Source organism: Anas platyrhynchos, chromosome 23 (genome assembly GCF_047663525.1).
Source record: "Anas platyrhynchos isolate ZD024472 breed Pekin duck chromosome 23, IASCAAS_PekinDuck_T2T, whole genome shotgun sequence".
Taxonomy (NCBI): domain Eukaryota; kingdom Metazoa; phylum Chordata; class Aves; order Anseriformes; family Anatidae; genus Anas; species Anas platyrhynchos.
In genome coordinates this window covers 1,670,500-1,692,955 of record NC_092609.1, presented here as the reverse complement: position 1 = coordinate 1,692,955, position 22,456 = coordinate 1,670,500, and the positions used below count along the sequence as shown (strand labels likewise).

Genomic DNA, 22,456 nt, shown 5'->3' with positions numbered 1-22,456 from the left:
GCCAGGAGAGGGACGCGACCGGCATGCAGAGCAGCGCCCTGCTAAAATCCCCAATGCTGCCCAATCTGCCCACCCCCCGGGAAATTGGGGGGGCTCGGGGCTGGGAACAGGGGAGAGAAAATGTCCTTAGGGGGAGGACAGCGAGAGGACAGAGCTGGATTAGCTCAGCCCTGGTATTTACCTCTGGCTACTGGGGCATCGGAGATAAGAGCGCACCCGCAGGAGGGTGGGTAGAGGGGGGGGATATTTTGGTGCCTGATGTGCTAAACAGGAGCCTGACCCCAAAAATCCCTTCCCATACAGGTAACCCTCAGTGACCCGCTGCTACACACAGATGTGGGAACCACGGGCATGGAGGGGATGAGCGAAAATCCCTGCTGGGGACAGGGAGCTCTGCGGGCACAGGGAAGGGGCCAGGCAGGATTCCCCAGCAGGGCAGAAGTTGGGAAAAGCAAACCCCAAAATGATCCCGCTCTGTTCCCCAGCCCAGGGATCGACCCCACAGCTCCGACTTGCCCCCCAAGTTTTGGGAAGCAGCTGCCCAAGATGCCGAGCACGCTGAGATCACTGAGATGCTGAGCACCAAAATCACTGAGATGCTGTAGATGCTGACAAAGGTCAAAAGTGATGCTCTGCAGGGTTCGGACCCCCTGGGGTCGGGTTTGGAGCTGGGCGAGGGGCTGCACATCCCCGTGCAGAGCTCCCACTGCTCCATCACAGCCAGGCTTTAACCCGACAGCGATGTCAGCAGCACTCAGAAGTGAAGTTTTCCAAACACGCGCTTAATTCAGAATTAATGGGATGATTTTTTTTCCCCTCTAAGTTAATTGAAAGGAAAAAAAATGATTATTAAACACAGAATTTGAGCTTTGACAACTAGGTAGTAAATATCCATCCAGCACATGGCTGCTAATTCCCAATAAATATGTTTCTTTCAATAACCAGCTGGTTTTAATTTAACAAACAAATAGCTGTCTGGTAAAATCCAAATTAATTGACTGTTTGGAGACCTTAATGGAAAATAGCAGTTGTGTTTCAGCCCCCACTCTGGCCTGTGTGACCCCCCCCATCACAGCACAGCAGAAATGCGGGGTTGGATGCTGGCAGGGGAAAGCAAAACCCCGTGGGTCCCCCCAGAGCCCTTCCCGATGGCCACACGTGGCTCGTGTCCATCTCACGGCTGGGAGCAGCAAAGCTCTTTTTGGGTGCTGGCCAAAATCAGCTTGCTCACACCACATTGCCTCTTGGTCTCATTTCTGGCTGTTCCATGCTTTTGGGCAACAACAACGGGAGAAAATTAGCGGCGTGTGATTTGCAGGGACCCTGCCTCGCTCGGGAAGCCACGCGACGGTTTGTAGTTAAATAGAAAGGAATAAAAAAAAAATAAAAAATAAAAAAAATGTGAGTTATTTCCCATAAGCTGGTAGCTCTCAGGCTGTCCCTGCGTGGATGTGGCACCTAAAACCTGAGCAAGTTGCCAGCTCTGGTGCAGTGCCTCCACCCTGACCCCTTTTGGCCCCGAGCAAAACTGGGGACAGCGTCCATCTAGAAGGACAGCTGGTGCAGTCAGGATGATTTAGATCAGTCAGGGATCTTTGAGCCCTCTCCACATGATTTTTTGACTTTCCCTCAGTTTTCCCACTATATTTTTATAGCAGCCATATCAAGACCTGTTGATGGGCCAGCACCACCAGCAGAAGCAGCACGAGGCGCATTGAGCCCTGGAAGATATGCACAGAAGAGGATGGAGGAAAGAGCCCAGCGCCGAGGTGACCGTGGTAATTCTTCATAATCCTCCTGCTGATGGTTTGGCTTCACCTCTGAAGCTGCAGCAGAGGTGAAAGGGAGGGGAGGGATGGGGCTGAGTGCGCCTCCCGGCCTCTCTCGCTGCTCCAGCACAGGATCAGCGGATTAAATGACGGCACAAAAGACTTGCCAGACATCATGCAAAACTGTTTAATCAGAAAATTGCCTCTTGACCAGCCCGAGACTTTCCAGCTGCCATGGAGATCCCCCTGCCTTTGTGAAAGGGCTGCGGCAGGGCAGAGTTAAATATCTCTTTATTAAATCCGAGTGGCGAGGATACAGTGCCAGCCTGTTTGCTTATTGCACAGAACAAGCCGTGACCCCTGAGGTCCGGAGGTAGCGACGGAGCCGAGAATGAATTGCAGACACTTCAGAGAGGAGCGATGATTAGATGCGGGGTCAGCCCGCGTGCCCCCGCCTCCTCCCCAGGCTTTCGGCTGCAGGGTCCCCACGGGTGCGAATGGGAAGGGTCAGAGCCAAGGGACCTCCTCGGGGCTGCTGTGCCCAAGCTGCTGCTGTCAGCTGCAAACCCACCAGGACATGCTGCCTCCTGCCCCGACACAGAAAGGAATGCTTTGAAAGAGAAAAGCTTCATGGTTTTTCTCTAAAATCACAAGAAAAAGGAGAAAATTGCAATTACGTTACTGATGTCCCAGGGAGGGGAGAAAATCCCCCATTTCCTTTCCAGTTTCTGGAGGTGAGCTGGTAGAGGATGATGCACAGACACACAAACCAGCCCTCACCTCTCTGCAGGTCCATACGGACCTGATCCCGGCCAACAGATCGGGCTGGTCGGCCACAAAATCTCCTGTACCTCCAGCACAGCAAGGCTTGGAAACCTGGTATCTGGGAGCAGACCCCAGATTTAATCACATCCCGTTTCACAGCTGCAGTCAATTCCTGCCACGGCTAAACAAGCAGGTTGCAGCAGCCATGAGTGCGTTCTATTAATTTTCCTCGGGAAAATTGAGTTTTTACTATCGTTTTGGCAGAGATGCTGATCAAAACAATTACAATGAATTGGTGAGAAATTGAAAACGCCTGCAACGAAACTTTGGGACAGAAGGACACCACTCTGGACACGTCCAAAGCCATGCTTTTCGGCAGAGGTAGGTGCCCTGTTGTTTTTTTCTATATTAAGCATTGGAAAAAGTAGTTCAGAAGCAAATCATCTGAGCTTGTGGAAGGCTGAGCTTCCCCTTACGTTTCGGTATACCGACAGTCATGCAGCCAGGCAATTATTCAGAGCAGGAAGGAGAAAAAGCCCAAAAGAGAGTGAAGACGCTTCTGCATTAGAAATAATGGACTAATGCATAAAAATAGGAATTTAATTCCCCCTTACCTATTTGACTTTGGACAGTGCCCTCAGGAAAGAAAAAAATAAGTCGCACTCCAACAAGTTCGGCGCTGATTTATCTTTCTGTAAGGCAGTTTTATTTTTTTCCCACCTTTTTCTTGTCTGGAAGCTTTCGAGCTCCTGGTGGTGCCATACACAGACGTAAGGCCTGAGGTAGTGGTGCCTGAGCTAAATTAGCCCGAGCTTTATTATAACAAAATGAATTAAAATAATTGCTTGTTCCCTGCTGAAGTGCTCATTCTGGACTAGCTCAGTAGTTACACAAATGCCGTTCCCACTTGTTTTTCATCAGAATCGTGATATTAAACATCCACACAGCCGTACACCAATACACCAAATGCCTTTTTTTTCCTAGAAAAATCTGGTGTTTCCATGAATTGTTCACAGTATAAGGAATTTTCCACATCTGCTGAGCCCTGTCCCTGCCTGGGGGACAGGAGGAAGGTCCTGTTTGCATGGCTGTGGGGCTGCAGAGCACTGCATCCCACCCTACTCCTCCCCACAGCAGCTTAAGGCTCATTAGTGGGGTCCTCATTGAAATGAAACCCCAGTGACTGGGATTCAAACAAACTCAGCGGTGAAGGCTCAGAGTGATCAAAACAAATCAGTCAAGACACGAAAGAAGAAAGGGCAAAGCAGAGGTGTGGCGGTACATGAGTGATTTCCGTGCTTTATTTCCCCCCCCCCCCCCAGCCCTCTCCATCATTCCTTACGAGATGATTAAGTTCAGTCAGAAGCAACATTGTGAGTTTGATGGCTGGGAGATCTGAGGTGTGGAGCTGTCAGGAGACGCTCTGCGTTTAGCATCTGTAATAACTCGCAGGCACCGTGACACGAGGCTGCTCGGCACGCGCTGGTCCCCGAAAAGACGCCGACTGCTTGTCAAACACGGGGACGCTTCTGCAAGAGCAGAAAGCCCCGGGTAAGGGCAGAAGACCAAGGGTGAATGAAGCCTCACCAGAAGGACAGACAGGTAGGAGCCGAAGCGTGAATTTGCATCCATCTAAATGCAAGCCTGGCCAAGATTTTCAGGAGAAACAGGCAGAAATATGGAAAAAACAAGGACGAGGCGCTGCCTTGGAGCCTCAGCACTGCATCAAGCAATGGCCAAAGCCCTGTCTGGGAGCCGGGCCAGCTCCCCAAGCAGACACACGCAGACACAAGCTCAGGTTTTCAGCATTCTGTTCACACCCAGCCCCTGTGAACATCAAGCAATAACATCCACTGCAAGCAGGAGCAGGAAACAGGCTCTGCCGAGCGGGTCCTGCAGCGATTGCCTTCAGAAGATTTACTCTATAGAAAGAGGCCGGTGCATTGGCTTTACAAGCAAGGAGCTGACCTCACTGGGATATGAATTTAATGCTGAAAAAGTGCAGACGTTCCCTATAAGCTTTTTCTGGCGGTCAGACCTTTTGCTCACCTGTTTGGACCCCAGAAAGTGATTCTTAGCATGCATTTACCGAGACACAAAACCATTACCGCCACCACAGCTTCATTCCTCCGAACAAACCAAGGTACACGCACAGCAGCACTGCACACGAGGAGCTCTGCTGGGACAGAAACACAGCCTAAAAGAAGAAACGATGCCCTCTGCCAGCACCAACATCCCAGGTTTGTTTTAAGCACCATGTCCCAGAGGAACTCAAATCCTTCCTTTCCTCTCCAAAACACCTCCTCGTAGGCAACAGCTGCAGGAGGAGCTTTATGGACCCATCTACTTAAGATGCAATCTGGTTTATTGCCAAAATTGTCCTCGGCATTTTGACAAAAGTAGAACTTGCCCGTTTACTGTTGCAGGAGGTGAGCGAGCACTGAAGCTCAACCGCTGCCCACCCCGTGTCGGCACCAGCACCGCGCAGCCACCCCACGGGCTCTGCTGCAACACTCGCCTGCCCCGTGCTGGGAAGCAGGGTTGGAAATAACCCCAGGATTTAACAAACCATCACCCCAAAGAGCGTGCCCACGGAGGAGACGTCCCAGTTGCAGGTGCCCTGGGTTGCTCCATCTCTGATCAGGACCAAGGATAAATCTGAAGGATAAAGCTGAATGTCAAACCAGTCCAGACAGAAAAAAAAACAATTACAACACTTTCTAACTTCACTTCCTTGGCACCGGTTCATCTTTGGTGGCTTTTGAAGAAGACAGTTATTTCATCACTCCATCCAAGCTGGCACTAAACATAAACTGCTCTTTTCCTACAGGTTTCTCAGGTACAAATCAGCAAAAGTGCTTTGTAATTTATTTGAAAGAAAAGAGTTATCTTATTTTTTAATGCCCTAAACAGTTACGTTTAGGATTGTTTGGGAAGAGCGAAGGCACAGAATCCATTTTCATGTTCTGTTACGTGAAGGCTCCCCAGGGGAGTTCTGGTGCATGCACCCCCAGCCTTGGTGTCCTGCAACCCCTGGCTCCCTAAAATCCTCCCTGCTCTCATTTCTCACCCGGGCAGCAAACAGTCCCTCGCCCTGCGCGTGGAGCTGGGGATGCTGAGAAGTCTTTAGGCTCTATTTATGGCTCTGCAAATGATTCAGTGAGTGACCTCGAGGAGAGTCCTTCCCCCCAGTGTGAGTCAAATCCTGTGCGCACTCACAAGTGCATCTGCCATCAGCATGAGTGCACTTATCCTGCGCCCGCGCTGGTGTAAATATGAAGAGAACTTGGTTCTCCTCTTCAGTCCTACCCTCTACCCTGCTATAAAATGTGACTCATACTGGCAATTCTCCCAGCGGAAGGTTGTAAGGCTAAATTAATGTGTGCAGAGTGTGTTGAGATGCTGAAAATTGTTTTATGAATGCAGGGTATTAATAATATTAGTGTAGTTACCGTAGAAGAGGAAGGTGATTTAGTGCTATTTGTGTCTGAGAATTGCCATGCACAAAAATGATGCCATTACCATAATGAAGAGGGGAAAAAAAAAAAAAAACATTATCAAGATTTATATGTAGCAAAAGGTAGCAAGGTGTCCTCACAAACTACTTCTTCCTCGCCCCTTGTGATTTGCACACCGGAGTGGTGCCAGGAAGCCCTGCTGGAGACCGGAGCCCCGGTGGGCTGAGTGCTGCGCAGGCGTTTGTGAGGGGCAAGCTGCTTCAAAGAGCTGATAAAAGGCAGTTACAGGGCTGCACATCGTGCAGTTCAGCAGCACCTCGCTTTCCAGCCATGCCCAAGACTGCTGAGCAGGATTGCTCCCAGCCCCGAGCATCGCCCACGCTGCTGATCCTTGAAACGTCCTCGGTGTCTGCCCCGGGGGGGAGGTCAGAAGGTCAGAAACCCCCTGAGAAGCAGCTAGGGACTCAGAACCACGTCTTTTGGCCAAGGATTTCACTGAGAAATCAGCGTTCAGCACCAGAGCCAAACACAGAGCCGGGGTCTGCCGGGTGCCCACACCTCGGGGATGCGCAACCCAGGCTGCAGGAGCGCCTACGGCTCGGCAGCTCTCGGCTCGTGGGCGCAGCTCCTGAAGGTTGATACCAGAGCTAAAACCTACCCACATCGCCACCAGGAAGCAGCTTTCTGACCGCAGAAGCCGTAGCAGCTTGCTGAAAGTTGGAGCAAACCACCAGGATGAATCAGCTGGGGAAGTTTGCCCATCAATAACGGAGAGCGGGAGAAAATTGAGCCAGGAGATCCATCTCCTCGTAGCCAGCTGCTTCTGCCCGTGGCCTGGGGACTGCACAGCAAAGAGGAAACGTGAGCTCACATCATGTCACAGGGGAGCGGCGAGCCATTATTTATCAAAGCTGAGCGAACAAATACATTTGCATCCATTAATAGTTCCGTGATCAATTACTGATAAGAACAAACCGCTCCGTCCTTCTTGATCTCCGAAGGCTCGCTGCTAATTTGGTCTATAGCACATTTCAGCTAATGAAGCCAAGCAAATATGAATCAGTCCACTCAGGGAAACAATAATGCCTAGACTTAAAGTGGAAAAGAAAGAAACCTCTTCTTCTCGATATGCTAAATTGATCATCTGTCACTTCTGAGGAGGTTCTTTGGAGTTAAGGGGATATGGCAACGCATCCCGGTACCTAGCGGTAGCGGAGGAGCAGCCTCGTTCCTAATTATCTCCTGTGGGAAGATGGAAGAAAACAGCAGTGTAGTAAACACTTAAAAACTACACACATTAATTTATGCCGGCTGCTGCCTTTGTATTTTGGAACAAGTTGGACTTTTTTTTTCCCCCTAATTGCTTGATGAAACATCCCATCAATCCTGTCGACACGAATAACGCCACTCAAGAGTGGGTGCCCACGAGCCACCCGCGTGGCAGGGGTGCTCCTAAGGGGCTACCAGCACGGTGCAGGGTGCTGGGGGAGAGCAGAGGGGAGAGGAGACCCCCAGCAGCCCTGGGGGCACTGCACGAGTGCAGCAAAATCACCTTTCTCTGGGTAAACTCCAGCTTTTGAAGTAAAACCACCAAAATTCTCCCCTCCCTCCCTATACTTCGAACAGCAGATTCCCATTTAACTTCTTTAATCCTAAAGGAATACCCTTAGCTATTTTTTTCCTCACTTAGAAAGGAAAAAAAAAAAAAAGCTAAAATATCTTAATAAAACCAACAAGGTTTCTGGGTATATTTCTGCGCTGCCTTTGAGTACCTCCAATTGAAAGGGGATAATTCATTAACTTGATGTCTGTATGGTTGGATTATTCCTTATTATTTTGGCTGCAGCTAATTTTTGGCAGCAAGAGTGTACAGGTTTGTTGCTTTCTGAAGAAGGTAGACCAGAGCATTCTCCTTGCAAGCAGCCCTGAATTGATTTGTCATTATTAACGGGGTAATTTACTCAGACGCAGGCAGGCCCCCTGCACTATGGGGCTGTCGGTCCCAGCTCAGGTTAGCACACCCTGATAAACAGCATCAGTGGGGACCAGCGGGGATTTAGCACTGGGAGCAGATCGAGGAAGGTGCCAGGCTCAGACCAAGAGGGTTGGAGGGGAAAAGTGATGATCCTAAAGCCCAACGTGCAGGGGATTCAGCCCCAAGGCTGGTTCAATGCATCCATCCATCCTCACCGCCTGGGTCACTGTGTGGAGGCATCCTCCTGCCGAGCATCTATCTGGGACAGACAGTCCTTGCGACCCCAAATCAGAGAAAAAATGAATCCTTCAGGCTTTATTCAGCTTTGCTTGCCTCCGATTCTGCAGGTTCGTGCCGTGCAGGCAGACCGTGCCCGCAGCCCTGTGCTGGGGATGCAGCACCAGCTCCACGCACGCAGCCGTCAGCGCCCTCATCCATCACCTCCGCCCCAAGGCAGCCCACGCCGAAGGTCCCAGCTTCAGCTCCAGGCGGCTTTCATCCATCAGGCTGCTTCCAAAAACCCACTGAAGGCAGTGCAAGGCCCTGTCTGCATTCAGAGGGAGCACAACCAGAGCTGGGGGTGGCCCGCAGCAAGCGGGCTCATTAGGAAGAGCGGCGGCATCCTCGCTCCTTACCTGTGCATCATGCTGTCACCCCGACAGGAGCCCACAGACCCGCACGTGCACGTAACAGAGATGTTGTTTAGCAGCTTGTCAGCAGCTGTAAATTGGCCGAGGAGCGGAGCTGTTTGCATTCTCCACGGGGCTTGAACTGAGAATTAAACAGTGGCAGCAACCGCAGCTGCTGCCTGGTGGAGCAAATCAATTCTCTGCCTCCCTCCCAGCCTGGGTTCTTTGCAGCGTCAGCCACGCAGGACAACATTAGGCAGAGACCTTCGGGGCCGGCAGGAAAAGGCAGTGAGAGATCACGGCAATTAGCCTGAAGGGTCCCCAGGGAACCGAGGAAGAAGGAGAAGGGGGTAAAACTCAGGATCCGAGCCCTCCATCTGTCTGCACGCTGCTTTAATTGATCCGGGAGTCAATCAAAGCCGCCGAAGCTCTTACTCAGCTCAGCTGAACTCAGCGCAAAGCAAGCAAATAAAGGGCAAAAGGGCAGGGTGGGACCCTCCAGCAGCTCTGCCCATCTCGATGGAAGGTTTGGCACGGGTAACAAATCACTCAGCAGACGGGGAAGGCAGGACACCACGGCATCCCCCCGCTCACCAGCTGATGACAGGGTACACCAAAACCAGGATTACAACGACAAATTCGAATACACCCCTGCACTCAGCCTGATAGGGAGCATCTCAGTGCACAGCACCAGCCTTCAGGGATTAAACACCTTCAGAAAAGCATCCCAGGAGGGCTGGAGCTGCTGTCCCTGGGGTGGGGGGAGCACAGGTTCCCGGGGCCAGGGTTTTCAGCCTTCTCCTGACAGCCTCTGCTACAGCCGCAGCCCTTTACCCTCTCTCCAGCCAGCTCCGGCGGCTGTTCCCCAGGCCAGAAGTAATTAGGAGGAATGGTTTGTAAAGGCGGGCCATCAATAACCCACCTTAAAACGGTGACGCGTGGGAGCCAGGCAGTCCATCACAAGGCAGTGACGGATCGCCCGGCCAGCCGACCACAGAGAGAGGAGTCCTCGGGCACATTAATCATCCCCAATCCCAGGATAACCCCGGAGACCTTGCCAAACATTAGCAACACTTGCCTTCATCCCTGCCCGCTGCTTCTTGCCTTCCCCTTGCTATTTCTCATTGGTAATTTCCACTTTTTCCACTCCCACGGTGCCTCCCCAGCCCTTTAGGCGAGCCAAAGATGTGGATACAGACGGGAAGGGTGCCCACAGCCCTATTTCCACACTATTCGGGTGTCCCAGAGCTCACCCTGCAGAAGCTCAGTGCCATGCTGGGACGCTGCCCTCCCCAGTGCCCCCTCCCCGAGCATTCACTGGATGCAGAACTTCAATTAGTTCGGCGCGGCCGCCTTTTGCTCGGCAACATCTGTTTTGCATGGGCGAGGGAAAAGGAGGCAAGTGGTAAACATCATCTTTATTTTAGAAGGAAGACAAACATTAAAAGCCTCTGCACTGCCCTTTCCAAAGCCCTCTGGCTGTCTGATTTCTCTTCAGAAGACAATCCTGTTATTGCAACCAGCTCCGGGGAGCTGTTTTCTTGTGAGTGGTGCGCATGCAGAGAAATTACGCTGCTCCTGAAGAGCTCTTACGTGCATCGAGATGCTCCGTCAATGCCCAGCCTGGATGATTAACCCCAGGCTTTGGCTCTCCCATTCAGGCTGAGATGCTCTGTGGAGGCGGCTGCTTTCCCCCTGCTTTGGGGAGCAGAGCGCGAGACAGCTGCTTCCCCGCTCGCTCCTTCCCTCTTTATGGAAAGGTCAGCGCCAGCACTGCCGAAACGGCACGAGGCTTCCCGGAGACTGCTGAACCCAGCTGGTGACAGGAGATGGTGTGGGGGGCACAAGGCTGGCTGGCTGGCACAAAGAGAAGGTGTTTTGCCGCCTCATTTTCTAACCAGGAGTGGAAAAACGCAGCTGGATAACAACCTGCCAACAACGCGTCCCGATTTAAGGGGCTCAAGATGTGGTCAGAAGGGGGAAAAAGCATCAGAATGTTGTCTACAAGTGGGTTTTTCACCTGGACATCTCTGGATCCAAGGGGATGCCTGCTAGGGAGAGGTGTTCAGGCAGAAAGCAGCCGTCCACACGGGTTACCTCTGCCCAGGGGTTTGCCAGTCCCCTCCAGCCCCTAACCAGGATGCAACCACGCTCTGTGCATCCCTACACCAGTGTCCCCATCCCCATGGGGGATGTACCTGGGACAGCCTCAAACCTGGCAACCTCTAGGCAGTGAGGACCCTGATAACTGCAGGATATTGCAAGAGGAAAGGCTGAGTAAAAAAAAAAAATGCAAGAGATCTGTCTGTGCCCTGTGCACAACCACCTCTCCTGGCCCCGGAGCAGTTTGCAGAGCTCCCAACCTCCCAGGGAAGCATCAGGTTTAGAGATTAGTCTGCATCTAATTCCTTCCCGGAGGAAACATGTGCCTCGCTGAAATAAACATCGCATCAGCGGCAGATAGAAGCCTGGATCCTGCAATGTGATTCCTATCGGGTCTAATCTCATTCCTCAGGCACCACGCAGCTCACATGTGCCTCCTTCCCAGCAAAGGATGTCTGCAAACTCCTGCACGTCTCTGGCTTTGCTTTTTGGTGCGTCCATCTGCACAGAGAAGGCTTTTGGGGAGGCTGCAAGGTGTAAGCAAGGGGCTGGGTCAGGCAGGAGGTGATGGCTGGAGGTGATTTGGCAGGATGTGGGGGTGATGGCAAGATCAGGCTTGGTATCTGGATGCTCGGTGCTGTGCTTCTGACACGGGTGCTGGGAACATCTTGTTCCAGCACCGCTGGTTGACAAAGATCAGGCAGCATTAGAGGGGATCACTTGGCAGAGCGAGCCTTTGAAGCCTGGATTAGTACCCGTGGGTTATCTCCTCTCCGTTCTTCAGGCTGGGATGAGAGGAACAATTGGATCATTAGCAGTGCTCTCTAATTGTGCTGTGATGAAAGTAATCAGTGCCTGGCACCTCCTGAGCACCAGGAGCAGGGGACAGGCTGCTCTGCTAGCTCCGTGCCCATCTCACAGAGCAGCCCCAAGCAGCCTCTCTGCCCCCAGACCCCGGCACGCCGAGCCACAGCCTGGTGTTATCCCTCTCCTTATTTATTTCTACCTAAAGAGGCAGAGCAGCTCTTCATCTCCATCCCAGGAGGAAGCCTCAAAGGCAAAGAATTTGAGGGAGAAAGCGTTTCTTTTTGTCGTAGCTACATTTGGCACCGATCTCCTCTTTCAGGTGCTCCGGAGATTGATTTCTGCATCAGCCGTCTCTCGCTCGGGTTTCTGGCCCGACAGTGCCGCAGCACCAACTACAGACAGGTTACAGCAGCGCTCGATAGGAAACCCCATTAGGGAGCGGGATGTGACAGCTGCTGCCTTCCTGCTGCCTGCAGCTGCCGCCTGCCACCCGCAGCAGCTCCAGCAGCGGAGCCACGGCGAGAGAAAAGTTACAAGGCTCGGAGCAAGGCAGCATCGCCGAGCTCCAAGCTCCGACAGCTGGCGTTGCTGATCCACAGACCTGCCCAGGCAGACAGCAGCTCCTCCTGCTCCTCTCCTTTATTTTATTTAAATGGAGAATGGGGTTGTGCACGTCTGTACCTACCCTGGATTTAATTGTATTAATGAGAACATGCAGTGGTAGCCCCCACCAAAAGCTGCAGCGAAACCCAGCATTATTTCGGCTCAGAACCACGCCAGTGAACCCAAGTGAGGTGGGGGCACTGGTGTCTGGCCCCCATCTTCCACCTAAAGCATCCCTCAAAGCAATCACAGATACCCGAACCATACGACGATGCCACATCCACACCAGCACCTTGAGCACACCCAAAACCCGAGCCGAGATTTGCCAGAAAAATAAATCCATCCCTCGCCAAGCCTTGCCAAACCCTTCCATCCTCGAGCTGGGCGTCCCTGGGCTTCGGGAAGGGTGGGAACAGTCCCAAAATAAGGATGGAGGAGCCAGTTTCCCCACTGAAGGATTCCCCGGGCAGAGGGAGGCTCCTGCACGACCGACTCCTGCCCCCTAGCGCTGCTCCAGCCCTGGAGGAGAAGGGAGAAAAATTGGGAGAAATGCCTCGGCTTGGGGAAAAAACCTCCGAGGAGGCCAGGGAGGTCAGGCAGGGGGGCAGAGGTCGGAGTTAGAGGGTCTTTGTGCCGATGTGAAGCGATGTGGGGATGGAGAACAGGGGCTCTGTCTCTGGATGCTGCAGGATGTGACCCCAAGGCAGGGGCTGTCCTGACCCGGGTGCCCTCCTGGGGAGCTCGTTTGATGTGGGGGCAAAATGCGCCTGGAGGAATGCCAGACAGCAGCCCCCGAGGCAGGACCCCAATTTCTGCTCACCCCCCAAGAGCCCTTACATGGGGCAGGGAGGTCACAGACCCGGAGCGGGGAGGACCCTGCACACTCCTGCCTCTCTTTAATGCCCCCTTTTCATGGGCACAGCTCCAGTTTTGGGGGTTTGTTGGCTGCATCCCCCATCCACCTCCTGTCCTCAAGCCCTACAGATCCCCTCACCTCTCCCCATCCACCCCAAACCCACCCAGACACCCCTACCTCATAACCACGTAAATCCATCAGTCCCTCAGATCACCCGGAGATGCACCGGGGAACTGTGCTCACCGGGACAGGGGGCTGCACCCCTGCACCCCATTAAATCCCCCACGAAGCTCCCAACCCATGCTCTGGGCTGCTCAGCTCCTTCCCTCGTCGCTCCCCATCACTGCCACCTTGGCAGAGCGTTTCTCCGAGTGCTGTCGCCGCGATAAGCAGAACTATTAGGCAAATTTGTTATTGACTGGTTCATATTAGACTACTTTTTTTCATACTTTCATGGCAACACCACTAATAAAAATGCACTTTCGGGATTTATGGGTTCGTAAAGCTGCTTTCGTGTACCTCGGGGAATCAGGGGATTAGAGCTGTATTAAACATCTCCAGTGAAAATGCCACTCAGGTGAAAAAGGGGAGGGGAAGGGGGGGGAATTCAAGGGCAAGGAACAAGTGAGAGCAAACCTGGCAAAAAATATGGTTTTAATATATTATCTAAAGAATAAAAAGCCCATAAAAAGTTATCGTCAGGCAGGAGGAATTCATCTCATCACCGCTTGTGAATTCTGCCTGGGAACTTCCTCCGTGGATGAGAGTCATTAAGTTAAAGCAAGACGGCAACGTGCAGCCTACCTGGATGGAGAAAGGAAGGAAAGGGGGGGACGTGGGGTCATTAGCAGGAATCCTTCCTCCCTCCACAAAGAAATTAACACATATCAAAGGCAGGAGCTGTTTTCTGTGATGCTGGAGAGCCTTTGGGGGATCCAGGTTTGGGCTGGGAGAGGGAGCAGAGCGATGACCTTGCACAGCAGTGACAAACTGCCGCGGGTGTCACCAGGGATTACCCAGAGCTGCAGCCCGTTTGAAGTCTGCACGACACCTTATCTCGGAAATTTTGTCTCGTACTTGAGATAATTTTGCCAGGGGAAGTTATCTAATTCCAAATATCGCAGACTTGTGGCCAAAAAAAAAAAAAAAGTCAAAGTAAAAAAAGAGGAAGTTGTTAAAGCTCTCTTTTTCTCTAAGCAATCACTTACTGAAAAGTCATCAATACTGAGGCATCTTCACAGAGCCTTTGATCCCAGCAAAACTACTCTTTCCACTCCGGTTAAAAAAAATAAAAGAAATTCAGGCCATGCCTCCGTAGGTGATCTAATCATCAATTCCGAGGAGTTAGTCAGGATTTATGCTGATATCAGAGCAGAACCTACAGCGCTCGCTACAAAGTGCTTTAGGATCTGTTACCAGCAGAGCTAAGCCATTAAGTTTCTTTAGTTTTCAGCGAGATTTAGCAAAAAGTTGCTACTTCTTCAAACCCTTTTGGGCCTGAATCTACCATCGGTGACACAGCCCTGCTCTCCCATGCAAGCAGGGTCCCTGCCCTGTGCCCACCTTCAGAGCAGGGCCCAGCCCCTGCGTCCTGGTGCTGTGTTTTCTCCTCCTTTCTTTGGCAAAAAGCCTTGGAGGGAAGTTGCCCTCAGCAACCACTCGGTTTACAAACGCCACGCTCTCGAGACATCGGAATCAGGGGTATACATTGCTGTAATTAATCCTCCGGGGGCACTAACGGCATCGGCAGCGCTGCCGGTGTTAAGCCAGCTGCTGCCGAGCAGCCTGTGCTACCCAACCAAACATTTCACACCCTGCAAACATCCCCTGCGATGGGTGCCGCTGAACAGACCATAAATCTGCCCCCACCTCCCCGCACGTGGACGAGCACAGGAGTATATCCCAAAGCACAGCCCTGTCCTGCACCCCGTTTCAACCAAAATCAGCATTTTCCTTCTCTTTTTCTCCATCCAGGGCAGTCGCAGGCTGCATATCCCCAACACACCCATAATTATATGACAAAAATCACTGCTCCACCACCAGCACAGATGCACCCAGTGGCTGAAGGAGCGTGGTTTTTGTTTGTTTGTTTTTTCCCTGCAGAAACACTTCTTTCCCAGACTGATGCTTATCAAGGAACAAGCACCCTTTTCCTCAGACACCCCCGGATTTGGGTCCCCGAGGGTGCCAACACCATCATTTCACTGGGATCTTTTCCCAGCCAGCGAGTGTCTCAGCAGCGATCTGAGCACAGCCTGTGTGCACAGCTGGGTGCTCGCAGAGCTTTCCAGAGGTGAGCTGAGGCTCAGCAGGCCCTTTACAGATCCCAGCTGGGTGTCTTCCTTTGCCTTCACCTGCGAGAAGCACTGTCACGGCACTACAAAGGATGTCCTAGCAAGCTGCAGGACGCAGCAGGACCGCCAGCCCCGCTGTGCACTGTGATCTCCCCAAGAGCTGCGGCTCCCCGCGTCCCATGGATGAGAAGATTCCCTCGTTCTGTCTTTTTGGAGACAGAGCAAAAACAAAAGACCGTACTGTGCTTAAACCCCACGGTATAATAAGCTCTGTGATGATGAAAAGCGGAAAAAGCAGTAATATATGTGATACCAGGTGAGAAACATCCTGTCTTAGCTCAGTTAATATCACTTATGTGTATGACAGCCCTATCATAGCAGCCACAATAAGATGAACGATAGCAGAGATCAGTAAATATTATCTTCCTCCTGCAGAAAGGGAGCGCGAGTCCCAGAAGCATTTAAGCAGTTTACCGAGCCCCAGAAGAGAAAAACCTGATGCAGGATTAGCAAGAGGAGCTTCCCAGAGCACACCGCTGCATCCAGCTCCTCCGCGCTCCCCCCACCACAAGGCTCGGTTTTACAGCAGGGAAAGAGAGGCTCGAGCAGGGGGCTGCAACAGCCACCTACGCTGCTGCTGTCAAGACGTATCGTGCTTTTTTTCCCTCATTTATCTGCTCCCCAGCTGCACGTTAAGAAAGTCCTTGCCTGGCCCATCTGCAGGGACCAGATTGTGCAACGGGAGGAGCCTTCCCCCACTGCTTCCAGGAGGGGCAGGATGCTTAAATACCTTAATTAAAGCCGATCCTGAGCTCAAGATCAAGAACTGTCATGCTTAAATACCTGAATTAAAAGCTGATCCTGAGCTCAGGATCAAGAATTGCCTTGTGTTTACGTGCAGTCTTGCCCTGGTGGATTATTATGAAGGAGGACCCAAAATGGTGCAAGGCTCTGTGGCACGGTGTGTGGACACACAGCAGTGTGCAAGCTGCAGGTGGCCATCCCCTCGCTTGTGCAGGCACTTTTTGGAGGTCACAGGAAGGGAACGACCATGGCAGATGCACCGGAGCTATGGATTACATTAAGGGAGACTTTGTCAGCTGTTGGAAACAGGGATCTATTTTAATGGCACAGCGCTGTTTTACACGGAGCACCCAGCTCAAACGCGTCAGTTATACATACGCAGACACAAAACACAGTGGATTAAAAATCACTAGGGTATTGATTTTCATGTTCCAGGCCATAAAAGCCTATCTGGAATGGGAATTAATAGCTCCCTGCCCAACTGTGCTGGTGTCAGGTGTGTTACAGTGCACAGGGGAAGGACCGGGTCCTGTCCCCAGCTCTGACCACTGATGGAGACGGTCCAAGACATCAGCCACTGCTCTGGCATGGGGCAGCAATCCCCACGGCTTAATGCTTCTGAAAAAAAAAACACCTTGGATTTGCAAAAACCCTGGTCTGCACATGGAGACAGGCAGAGAGCTCCCAGGCCTTTCACACGCTGGTGAGAGGCAGGCGAATGCCAAATGCAGCGATAAAAACTGCAATATGCAAATAATTGTCATCAACTATAGGCAATCAGCCGTGCTGCCACAATTCTGCTCAACTTCCAAAATAGTTTTCTCGAGTCTCTCATTTTCTTTCCACAATTACCTTTTCTTCCTGACAATCAGATACTTGCAAACAATCATCCAGAGGACTCGGGAAAGAGCTATGCTAAACACAGGGTTGTAATAGGAGAAATTTCTCGTTAAAATATTACATTGCTTTTCAGGCATGTACAATGCCACTGAGAAATTTTTTAATGCAGCAACACACGCAGCCCAGGATTACAGAGAATCAAATTCTGCTCTCCAGATTACCGTGGTGTTGCCAGACAGAGTCCCTCCATGTCTATGTTCTGGTTTATAGCCCAATTACCCTGGTAATACCTTTTCTCTGGACACACATTTAACTGTTTCTGAAGCCTTCAAGTTGTACAGTGCTGCGATTAGGTAAAGGCAATTCTATTTCGGGACTTTGGTAGCAACGTGCATTTTAAGTACAAGTCTTAAATGTTTTCTCACCAGATGGAGTTTGCTTGCATTGCCAGGTAGGAGGGTTTTGCTGAGCATTATTTTAACTAACATCGAGCCTATTTGAGTCCCTCGCTGCTGTAAAACATTCTGCAGTTCCCATGCATCCCCCTCCTGCCTGCCTCGGTGGCAGGACCCAGCTGGGCACTGTAACCCTGCCCCGAGCACAGCTGCAAACGCGCTGACCAAGCATCCCTGGCACAACAGCAGCCACTTTGCTTGGGAGATGCATTTTCCTGCTGTTTTCCCTTTTTTTTTTCCTAAGCAGGCCAGTGAACAAGACCTGTGATTAAATGCCAATAGGGGAAATGAAAGCCTTTGTGGGTGTTAAACCTCCGTCGCTGTTCATAAAACCAGGGAGTCGGAGTTATTTGCCGCTGGGGGGTAAGTACAGAGGAAGGAGAGCCGAGCAGACCCAGGCGACAGCACACCGAAGATAAAGACGATGGAAACTCTGACTGTCTCCGGTGACTGGCAGGGAACTTCCCCGAGCTTTTCAGAAGAGAGAGGACTTCTGCCTCCGGGAGCTCCCTTTGTCAGCCTCCCAGGCAGGAGGGGAGGCTCTGCTGGTTTCTTCTGGATTAAAAGGGCTGCTATTGCCTCCTGGAGGTGCCTGAACAACTGTGCTTAGACACAGCCTCCCTCTGCCACACGTCTTCCCCCTGCCTCTGCTTCAAAAAGGAGGGAGAGGGCAGGATGCTGATGTTCACCGAGGGGGGACTCTGCCTCCCTTTCGGAGGACGGCTGCCCAGTGGTAGCTCCTGCTAGAGCCTGGCCTTTTTCCTACAGAAACCATTCTGCCTGGTTTCAGTTACACTTCCCACACCTTTTCATGCTTTCTGGGAGGATAACGCTCAAATTGCAGCAGCCCCAAGATTTCAAACCTTTGCCCCAGAATTTCAGCGTGGCACACAAGTGTGAGATGGCAGCCAGCACCCTGCAGAAAGCCATCCCAGGGACTTGAGCCCAAAGCATCCTTCAGGCACCGAGCAGAGCTCATCCCCGTCCCAGCAGCTACCACCAGGCTCCCAAGAACAGCCCGATAAAGCCAGAGCTCCACCACCACGTGCTGCTTCAACCGAGCGCTCATCCAAATGCTGACAGATTGATGGAGCTGGAAAGGAGAGGGGTAGGAGCACCCGGAATACATCATCGAGATATTAATACAAGAGATGTCGTAGTGATAACTTTCTCATTATTTCCACGTTATCGTAATTTCACGTAAACTTCTCCTCACCAACACTGCTCCTGCCTGCCTCTACACTTGTTCTGAGCTGGATCTGCCCCCCAGCGATGCTAATAATGGCTTCCGGATCATTTTTATTCATTTTGTGTGTTTCTCTCACAGTACTTCATGTGACTTATGTATCCCCTGAAGCTCATATTTCTATTTGAATTGCAGGGCAAGTAGTGGGTTTTAACATTCTGACTGCACACGCATTCTCCTCTCCCTCAAAATGAAAGATCATTTGAACTTTGAATTGCATTAGCATGACATTTTTCTACTAAATTACCCTGGCTGCACTCAGTCTGAAGAGAAAACCCCCTTTTTAACTTTGTGTAGGTTATGTGAACATCTGAACACCGGAGGTAATGCACAGGGGAGAGAAGAGGACGGGAAAGGCCTGCAGCACCGCTTGGCATCCTCACCCCAGGAGAGGCAAAGGCCGTCTGCGAGTCCTCCAGGTCTCAGCCAGGGTTTACCAGACCCCTTCCCAGGACAGACTGGGAGCACTGAGGTCTGAACATCACTCACCAGCAGCCCTGCTGCCAGCACAGCTGGGATGGATTCATTTTCACTCTCCAGGAGGAAAAGACTGGCTTCTGCAGGCCACCCACCCCCTGCACATTCCTCCTGGCCACTGCAATGTAAGCACCGCCAATATTTAGAGTCTCTTTTTAAAGCCCACTACATGGGCAGCATCTCTGGTGGTTAAAAAAAAATAAATCCCTGCTCTCCCTGGGTTGCAGGATGCCAGATCCCACTCAGACCTCTGCGCACACAGGAACAAGGATGGGATCTGACCCCCAGGGTAAGCTCCAGTCATTTTTAAGACAACCTCGTGCTATCAACTGGTGAGTGATGTTTTAGGCCTGCAGAGACGCTCCTGCTGCCTGTGCTACCTCAGCTCACAGCCAGATTTATCCCCCACCCACCAGTGGTTTGATGGAGTGATTCGCACATTTGCCTACCTCAGCTTGCACTGAGACCCTTTTTCACACCCAGCCGGGCTCCTCACAGGGTGAAGCTCCTGGCTCTGCAGACCTCTGCCTCTCCCATTTACAGGCAATGCATTTCCATCTGAAGAGGAATTTAAAAACTATTAGTCAGGGAACATAGCAGATAGTAACTATAGCAATGCATCACTCACAGCATGGTAATTACACACCACCGGGTTGCCTGTAAAAGCTGGTCTACCTGGCAGAAAATGGCAGTAATCAGCCTATTGGCAGCAGACAATACAGCATCATTTGTAATTCTTATGGCTGCATGTTCTTCGTTTCACAGGGGCTGGATGCTAATCAATGAGTTGCCATGGTTACCCGACATCCACGGCCATCAATACACAATGAGATGCAAGGAAATTAGAGGGGCTTTCAGGCACCACTGCTGGGGGGACCTGGCTGGCCACAGCCTCCCCCCGACACCATGCCAGGGGTTGGAAGCTCGGTGCTGGGGCAGATGGTCTGAGCTCTGCTCCTGGCTTCCCCTCGGTGACCGAAGTGACACAGCAGCAAGAAGCCAACTTTTTGTTCTGAACAAAGCCACCCTCCAGCTCCGGGCATTGAAGAGGGTCCCTAGGAGAGGATGAGGGTGGCAGAGCCAAAGCATCGCCATAGAAAGACAAGGGGTGTCCCCTAAAAGGGAGCAAGGAGCAGCCTTCATCCTGCAACCTGAGGCTGGAAAATGAAGAACCAGGGACTAAGTGACATGGCCAATGTCCCACGAGGAATTGGGAGCAGCAGGCAGCACAGCCTGCCGCTACTGAATGCCAGCCCACAGGCTTGGCCAAAGTCAGGAGTAAAACCTGCCCCAGCTTCAGAGGTGTTTCATCTGAGGCAGGCTCGAGTTCCCAGGAATAGCAAGGCTTTTTGCTAATAACCTAATTACTTTAATATGCAGCAGCATTAAAAAAAGAAAATGACATTTGAAGTTTGTGAAATGCAAGTCGAGCTCTGAATCAATTCCTTCGACTGTTCTTATTAAAGTAATTAAATCACCTGTTGCGTGCTGGAATCTCCTGGGAAACCAGGAGAGCTTTTCCTCTTGGGGGGCTCACAGAGGGGACCTGCTGTGGGCACCCAGCACCCAAATGCTGGCTCAGGGTGCTGCTGGTCACAGGGCTGGTGGTCCCGAGCCACACACACGAGCACCAGGGAGCCCCCTGCTCCCTGGTGCTTGTGTGCCACGTGCCGCTGAAGGGCCATCCAAGCTTTTTGAAGAAAGCCTCTCGATAGCAGCGAGCCTTTTCTGAAGGCACCGAAGGATTATCGCACGCGGCGCCGCCTTTGTGTTTGTGCACAGGCACACAAAGGGGACGCCGAGCCTTGGATGCTCATTTCGTTTTGTCTCCGTTCCCTCTCTGCTCCAATGCGCAAGCACATCCATGGTGACTTAAAAGAAATGTCCAGGGGGGGTTTCACAGGCCAGGCACGCCGAGTTTCATGGATGAAATGAGATGAACAGGGCAGCAACAGCACCGAGGGGCAGGCTGCCTGCTGATTACAGGAGGACACAGGCCTTAGGCCCAGCAGGCCCTGGCCCAGCACTGGGAGAGCACGGACAACATCCCAAGCAGATTGTAGGAGAAAAGAGACACCACATGTGCTATCATTTCTGAACTACTATGAAGGACAAGCTCCAAGGAGCTGCTTGCCACGGGCTGACACAAGGAAAGTGCTGCTTTACAAACACCAGGCCCAAACCGCGCACATGCGAAATGCATGAGCTCCGGCTATTAGCAGCGCTGCTCTCAGGTGGCTCTCAGCAGGCCCCCTGGCACAGAAGAAGGTTTGTTGATGTGCAATAATATACACAGTAAACACATTTTAGCATGCACGAGAAGCAGGACCACAAGCTCTCAAGGAGAGGGCCGGGATGGGCAGAGGGGAGCTGACCGGGCTGCCCTTGGAGCCCCTCTGTGCCCACCAAGGGCCTCCCTTTCCCCTGGCCAAAATAAAGCCTTTCCCAGCTGCTCAGGGTTTCAAAGGGGATTTTTCTTCCCTCTCTCACAGCGTTTGCTATAGGTACACAGCTCCCAGATCCCCAAAACTCTACAAAAAAAAGAGCAAAATGGGACGGCCAGCACCAACATTCAGACCTCAGCACATACCTGCTCTCGTTCGCTCACCCCAAAGCCAATTCCCTCTCTGCACAGGAGCATTTTGGCTTTTTCTCCGGGTCCTGAAGCATTTCCCTCATGGGGGCTGTGTCCTTGAAGACCCCTGCAGGGCTCCCCTGTCCCACCCCCCAGTTAACCCCCACCTGGAAAGGGCACAGCCCCTCCCGCAGCTGGGGGCAAACAACTTCTTCCTTGCCTTTTTTTTAATTGTTAATTTTTGAGAGTGATATTATTGGAAAAAAATGAAAAAACTGGCAGTGGGGATGCTTCCAAACAGCACCAGCATCCTCTTGTGGGCACGGCGAGTCCTGCAGCAGGAGCTGGGGCTGCCTGCAGGGAACCAGCCCGGATCAGACAGGGAAGGTTTGGGCAGGGAAAGGCAGTGCCCTGAGCTCCAGGTGTAAAAATAAAACTAATAAGCATAAAGCTACAGAGCCAACCGTTCACAGGATGACTACATCATGAACCATCCGCAGGATGACTCCATCATGCTCAGCTCGCAGATGTGATGCAATTAACCGGGAATTACACGTGAGAGACCTTGCATTAAAAGGGCTTCACCTGACAAAATCACCTGGTGACTAAGCAATTACAGCAGCTTTCTGACAAGATCCCACCCTCCCTGTTGCACTGCCTCAGCTGAGCACTGATTTAAGTCACTGCACACAGATAAGGCAGGCGATCTCGTCAGGAATCCCATTTTTCCCCCTGGTGTCTGCTGCTCAGGCACAGCCGTGATGTTATCTCCCAGCACGGACCACTGAAACCACCGCAGC

The 22,456-nt window shown here is 51.9% G+C and overlaps 1 long non-coding RNA gene across 6 annotated transcripts in view; it reads right to left on the bottom strand.

The window, feature by feature from the left end:
- The window catches only part of LOC106018665 (uncharacterized), a 113,728-nt gene extending 91,636 nt beyond the window's left edge, over window positions 1-22,092 (bottom strand). The window contains exons 1-3 of one of the 6 annotated variants that reach the window (XR_005260729.2): window positions 21,672-22,089; window positions 19,531-19,639; window positions 10,019-11,484 (exon numbers count right to left, since the gene is read on the bottom strand). This is a non-coding gene — a long non-coding RNA (uncharacterized lncRNA). The other 5 variants (XR_001192906.5, XR_005260728.2, XR_011804716.1 and 2 more) reach the window with 5 other exon arrangements.
- Between the last annotated feature and the right edge of the window lie 364 nt (window positions 22,093-22,456).